Here is a 7,513-nt window from a genome sequence, read left to right as displayed (position 1 = left end):
CCTGGTGTATTTTAACCATACCAAAGTGTACGGATGCAATATGTCATACATGAACATATGTATATAAAAAGAAATGCAATTATAAGCAAAAAGGTGCTGCATTGTTTTATTCAAGAAGTACTGCTATGAATGCAGAACGATACAAATAGTGCGATAAGCAAAGGACAGGACTATTAAACATGTCCCCCTCTAGAGGTAGGCTGTGAAGTTGTTTATAAAATAGATTTAATGCTCGTAATGGAGGCCACCTGGATATTCGTTGTAGCCTTTATCCTTCCCTGGCTGTTGCATCGTGAGTTCGGCAGGTCTGCTGCCTGACAGGGCCTCTGACGAACGGAGTCCTGTGAGTAAAAAATAAAAATAAAAAAGGAAAAAGAACGACACACTTGAGAGCCCCTGGTGTGGTTGAGCTGCATTCCGGGCCTATCGTGGTCGTGCCCCTCTCCCCATGCCCATGGAATCTCCAAAGTGTAATGGTGTACGCGAAGGACCTGTCTTGACGTTTTACGAGGGCTGGGGTTGGGGCCGCATTGCTACGCGTGTTCAGCACGTGCCAGGTGGTCATGTTGTAGGTTACTCCAGGCGCGCTTAGCTGTGTCCGGCTGCTTACCGGCCGGACTCGAGGATTGCCTTAAGAGGCTGCATTGCACTTCTGCCACGAGAGCCGCTGTATGTTCCTCCGTTCGGAGAGAATGTTCGGTGTTTCCGTTGACCGTGATGACTCCTCGAGGGCCTGGCATCTTAAGTTTGAGGTATGCATAGTGCGGCACCGCGTTGAACTTTGCAAACGCGTTACGTCCGAGCAGGGCATGATAGCCGCTGCGGAACGGGACTATGTCGAAGATTAACTCCTTGCTTCGGAAGTTATCCGGGGATCCGAAGACCACTTCCAGTGTGACTGAGCCTGTGCAATTGGCTTCTACACCTGGTATGACGCCTTTAAAGGTCGTCTTGGTAGGTTTAATCCTTGAGGGGTCTATGCCCATTTTGCGCACTGTATCCTGATAAAGCAGGTTCAGGCTGCTGTCGCCGTCCATCAGGACTCTGGTTAGGTGAAACCCGTTGATGATTGGGTCTAAAACCAATGCGGCGAATCCGCCATGGCGGATGCTGGTGGGGTGGTCTCTTCGGTCAAAAGTGATCGGGCAGGAGGACCATGGATTGAACTTCGGGGCAACTGGCTCCATCGCGTATACATCCCTTAGCGCACGCTTCCGCTCCCGTTTGGGTATGTGCGTTGTGTATATCATGTTCACCGTCCGCACCTGTGGGGGGAAACCCTTCTGTCCTCTATTGTTCGGCGGTAGGGTCTCTTCCTCGTCATCGCTATGCAGCCCCTTGTCATTGTTTTCGGCAATTAACTTGCCTGCCTGCTTGAATACCCAACAGTCCTTGTTGGTGTGGTTAGCTGGCTTTTCGGGGGTGTCGTGTATCTGGCATGAGCTGTTGATTATTCGGTCCAAATTGGATGGACCCGGAGTAGTTCTTTTGAATGGCTTTTTCCGCTAACCGGGTTTACAACCTCTGAATCCGGCATTGACTGCCGTATCCTCACTATTGTCGCCGTTGATGCGGCGTTTGTTTTTGTAATGACGCGACCTGCCATTGCGGTCCTTGAAGTCCGGAGTGCCAGAATTTTTGCTGAGGTTGTTGCTGCGTGCTAGCCAGCTGTCCTCACCTGCGCAGAAGCGGGTCATGAGTGATGTGAGGGCTGCCATGGATTTTGGTTTTTCCTGTCCCAGGTGCCGGGCAAGCCACTCATCGCGGATATTATGCTTGAAGGCCGCGAGGGCCTCCGCATCCGGACAATCGACAATTTGGTTTTTCTTGGTTAAGAACCGTGTCCAGAATTGTCTGGCCGATTCGTCTGGCTGCTGAATTATGTGGCTTAGGTCATCAGCGTCTGGTGGTTGCACATACGTGCCCTGGAAGTTATCGAGGAATGCGGCTTCCAGGTCTTCCCAACTCCCAATTGACTCTGCTGGCAAACTGTTAAGCCAATGCCGGGCTGGTCCTTTAAGCTTGAGGGGGAGATATTTGATGGCGTGAAGATCGTCGCCGCAGCCATGTGGATGTGAAGGAGATAGTCTACGATCCAAACCGCGGGGTCTGTTGTGCCATCGTAAGATTCAATATTCACGGGTTTAAACCCTTCAGGGATTTGATGATCCATTACTTCATCTGTGAAGCATAGTGGGTGTGCGGCGCCTCTGTACTAGGTGATATCACGACGGAGCTCAAAAGAGCTTTGTCTATTTTGTTCGGCCCGGCCGGACTTACTATGTCCGGCGCGACGGTTGTCGTCACGCATCGTGGGGCGCCCACGCGATCCATAGATCGATCTTGATTGTCTTGCCTTATCCTCCAATATGTCTCGTAAGTCCGGAGCGTTCCCCTGTGGCCTTGTGCTTTTCTCGCGATGCCGGGGTACGGTTCTAGTGAAGGGCCTAGAGGTCTCTCTGTCGCGACCACGGGGTGGTCGGTCAGCCGTATTGTCTCCTGGTGATGCGGGTTCATATGCCTCCTCCTCTAATCGGGGGAGCAGCTTGCGTTTAGGGTAGCTCTTGGAGGGGCGTTCGAGCTCATGCTCTTCGGCCTCGAGGACGTTTGTCCATCTGTCGGCTAGCAGATCTTGATCAGCTCTAAGCTGTTGCTGATTCTTCTTGAGGCTGTTCGCCGTGGCCATAAGCCTGCGTTTAAAACGCTCTTGTTCGACGGGATCCTCAGGCACGACGAATTCATCGTCGTCGAGGCTTGCCTCGTCTGCGGAGGGAGGCATATAATCCTCGACCTCTTCTTCTGCCGCTCTCTCATGAGGGCTGGCGTCTCCGTCCTCCTGCGCTGCATCTTGCTGGAGTGGGTTGTCTTCGGCACTGTCCGGTGTATTATTATCTCCGGTGCCGGAATCTTCATTCTTGCTGTGGCGGGATTTAGAGCGGCGCCGCTGACGCCGGCGCTTGTGCTGTTTCTTGGAGGGGTCATCCTCCGCTATTCCTTCGCCATTCCCATCCTTTGGGATATCCACCATATATATGTCATATGATGAGGTGGCTTTCCAGTGCCCAGTGGGCGCTGGTTCTTGGTCGTCTCCGGCATCGTCGTCCATACCATCGATGTCTTCGGAGTCGTAGTCTAGCATGTCGGTTAGATCGTCGACAGCGGCTACCAAGTGGGTGGTGGGTGGGCTTTGAATTTCTTCGTCGTCCGCATCCCAACCGTCCTAGCCGCAGTCCGGCCAGGGCTCTCCTGATAACGAGAGAGACTTTAGCGAACTCAAGATGTCGCCGAAAGGTAAGTGTTGAAAGATGTCCGCTACGGTGAACTCCATGATTGGCGCCCAATCGGATTCGATTGGAGGGGGCGCGGGAGGTTCGCAGTCCGGCGAGGAGTCCGGCACCTCGGAGTCACGAGCTTTATAAGGGACAAGGTCCGTGTTTGGCTCTATCGCTGTAGAGGTTGCAGCCCCCGAAGCGGTGTCTATCCATCCGTCCTCGATCTGCGCAGCCGGCTCCGAATTGAATATCGGAGCGGGTTCGAGTGCGGCCTCCAGGGTACTGTCCGGCTGCAGAGCTAGATCATGCTCGTCGTGACAGTGCGGCACGCTCGGCTGTGGCTCGAATCCATCGAGGATCAAGTCCCCGCGGATGTCAGCCGTGAAGTTCAAACTTCCAAATCTGACCTGATGGCCAGGGGCGTAGCTTTTGATCTGCTCCAGTTGGCCAAGCGAGTTGGCCCGCAGTGCGAAGCCGCCGAATACGAAGATCTGTCCGGGGAGGAAGGCCTCACCCTGGACTGTGTCATTGATGACGATCGAAGAAGCCATCGAGCCTATCGGTGACGACACAGAGGAACTCTCAATGAAAGCACCAATGTCGGTGTCAAAACCGGCGGATCTTGGGTAGGGGGTCCGGAACTGTGCATCTAGGCGGATGGTAACAGGAGACAAGGGACACAATGTTTTACCCAGGTTCGGGCCCTCTTGATGGAGGTAAAACCCTACGTCCTGCTTGATTAATATTGATGATGTGTGTTACAAGAGTGGATCTACCACGAGATCAAGGAGGCTAAACCCTAGAAGCTAGCCTATGGTATGATTGTTATTCGTCCTATGGACTAAAGCCATCCGGTTTATATAGACACCAGAGAGGGCTAGGGTTACACAAAGTCGGTTACAATGGTAGGAGATCTACATATCCGTATCGCCAAGCTTGCCTTCCACGCCAAGGGAAGTCCCATTCGGACACGGGACGAAGTCTTCAATCTTGTATCTTCATAGTCTTGGAGTCCGGCCGATCATGACAGTTCGGCTATCCGGACACCCCCTAGTCCGGAACTCCCTCAGTTGCGGCGGGGGAATTAGGTTTTCGTGGTGCTCTTGGATGGTTTTGGGGTACATACATATATATAGGAGGAAGAAGTAGGTCGGTGGACGCTCGAGGGGCCCACGAGGGTGGGGGGTGAGGGAGTCCTGGATTAGGGGGTATCCGGACAGCCGGACTGTATGCATCGTCTGAACTATTGAAGCGTGAAGATACAAGACTCAAGACTCTGTCCCGTGTCAGGATGGGACTCTCCTTTGCGTGGAAGACAAGCTTGGTGATCCGGATATTGTATTTCCTTCCTTGTAACCGACTCCATGTAAACCCTAGCCCTCTCCGGCGTCTATATAAACCGGAGAGGATGGTCCTTAGAAGGCCGATCACAATTACAATCATACCATCATAGGCTAGCTTCTAGGGTTTAGCCTCTATGATCTCGTGGTAGATCTACTCTTGTACTACTCATATCTTCAATATTAATCAAGCAGAAAGTAGGGTTTTACCTCCATTGAGAGGGCCCGAACCTGGGTAAACATTGTGTCCCTTGCTTCCTGTTACCATCAGCCTAAGACACACAGATCGGGACCCCCTACCCGAGATCCGCCGGTTTTGACACTGACATTGGTGCTTTCATTGAGAGTTCCTCTGTGTCGTCGCTGCAAGGTTAGATGGCTCCCCCGACCTTCAACCACACTCCCCTGGGTGAGACTTTTCTCCCCGAACAGATCTTCGTGTTTGGCGGCTTCACACTGCGGGCCAACTCACTTGGCCATCTAGAGCAGATCGATAGCTACGCCCCTGGCCATCAGGTCAGGTTTGGAACCCAAAACTACACCCCCGACATCCACGGAGACTTGATCCGTGACGGATTCGGGCCCGTGTCAGGTGCGCCGAACAATCACAACGAACATGACCTAGGTCAACAATCGGAGAGTATTCGGAACATCGCACCTGCCACCGCTCCGGACTTTGTTCCAGAGCAGGCCGTGCCTTCTGAGGACGGGTGGATGGACCCCGCCCCGAAGACCGCACACTCATCGGCTTTAGAGCCGAACACATACTCCTCTCCTAAAGAGAGATCTGTATATCCGGACCCCCGGACTCACCTCCGGTCGTGTGTTCCGGACCGCGCACATCCGAGCCCATCCAATCTCGCTGGGCCCCGGTTATGGAATTTGTCGCCGCGGATATCTTTCAGCACTCACCCTTCGGAGATGTGCTAAATTCATTAAGGTCTCTCTCTCTGTCAAAAGACTCCTGGCCGAACTATGTCTGGCCCGTGTGGGATGCGGAATACGAAGAAGATCGCAACCCACCCACCACCCACTTTATAGCCACTACCGATGACCTAACAGACATGCTTGACTCCGACCCCAATAACATCGACGGTATGGATGAAGATGTAGGGGACGATCTGGAACCACCGCTCATGGGACGCTAAACAGCCACTTCATCATACGACGTCCACATGGTAGACACCCCCCAAGAGGACAAAGGTGATAAAAAGGACAATTCGGAAGACAAAACCCCCGGGCAAAAACCAAAGCGACGACGCATACGCCGTTCAAAGTCCAGCAACAGTAAAAATAGCGACAAGAGCGCCAGAAAGATCGACACCCCAGTAAACTCCGAAGGCAACAACGACCATACGGACCCAGCGATGGAGCAGGACGAGCCAGGTCACGCCGAACACAGTTCAGAGCAGACACCCGATCACAATGATCCCAAGGTACGAGCTCATCAAACCGCCCCAGGGCAAGATCACAGTCTGGTTGACGATGCATTCATCATCCCGGAAAAACGCGTGGAATGAGATAACCTCGAGAGTAAGCTTATGGCCACCGTGAGAAGTGTAAAGAAGCAGAAGCAACGGCTAAAAGCCGCACATGAAACGCTCAATCGCAGATGGAATAAAGTGCTAGACACTAAAGAAAGATACGATGATGATCGCCATACAAAGAGCTATCCAAAATGCAAGCTACTGCCGGAATTCGACAACGAGGCCGCTCCACCAAAGAGTAACACGACCAGGAGGCTGGACATGCCACTTAATAACCATAACCATTGTTGAGGAAATCGTTAACTGGTAGCTGCTTGGTTGGCTTGCGAGTAGGGGATTAATAGGCTAATCGGCAAGTTAATTGGCCATATAATCAATTAATCAGACGATTTATCTGTTTATCGGCTACTCGGTGACCCTACGAGTAGGGATTAATTGGCAAGTTAACTGCGTAATCAGATGAATTCTTGAACAGGGACCATAACAGAGCAGCTACCGACGCCTCACACGATTTGCGTGAGCACCTGGATAAGAAAGCCGACGTGGCTAGGTCCATCTACGGATCTAAAGGACACACCCCGGTGTGGGATTATGGTCACGAATACGATTATAACAATCAAATACCAGTTCGGAACAAACACCGGACACAACAAAAACCGGCGGCATACCACAGCACGTCCAGATACAGAGGGGCTGCTCACCCCCTGTGCTTCACCAAAGAAGTACTGGACCATGAATTTCCACAGGGTTTTAAACCTGTGAACATAGAGGCATACAACGGAACGACAGACCCAGGGGTCTGGGTCGAGGATTTTATCCTGCATATTCATATAGCTCGTGGGGATGACCTCCACGCCATCAAATACCTTCCCCTCAAGTTGAAGGGACCAGCTCGACACTGGTTGAAAAGCCTCCCCGAGAATTCAGTTGGAGTTGGGAGGAACTTGAGGACGCTTTCAGGGCCAATTTTCAAGGGACTTATGTTTGGCCTCCGGATGCGGACGATTTAAGTCACATAATCCAACAGCCCGGAGAGTCCGCCCGCAAACTTTGGAACAGATTCCTCACTAAGAAGAATGAAATTTTTGATTGTCCGGACGCCAAAGCCTTAGCGGCATTCAAACACAGCATCCGCGACGAGTGGCTCGCCAGACACCTCGGCCAAGAAAAGCCTAGGACAATGGCAGCCTTAACAAGCCTTATGACCCGCTTTTGCGCGGGTGAAGATAGCTGGTTGGCCCGTAAAGGCACCAGCGACCCAAGCACATCCGAAGTAAGGGATGGCAACGGGAATCCACGACGTAACAAAAACAAACGCCAAAACAAGGAAGAGAGCCTGGACAACATAGCGGTCAACACCGGATTCAGGGGCTCTCGACCTGATTAGCAAAAGAAGCCATTTAAAGGTAGTAAG

The sequence above is a fragment of the Triticum dicoccoides genome, chromosome 2B (genome assembly GCF_002162155.2).
Source record: "Triticum dicoccoides isolate Atlit2015 ecotype Zavitan chromosome 2B, WEW_v2.0, whole genome shotgun sequence".
In the NCBI taxonomy this organism is placed as follows: Eukaryota; Viridiplantae; Streptophyta; class Magnoliopsida; order Poales; family Poaceae; genus Triticum; species Triticum dicoccoides.
The sequence above is the reverse complement of the archived record's forward strand: the minus strand, read 5'-3'. Positions refer to the sequence as shown.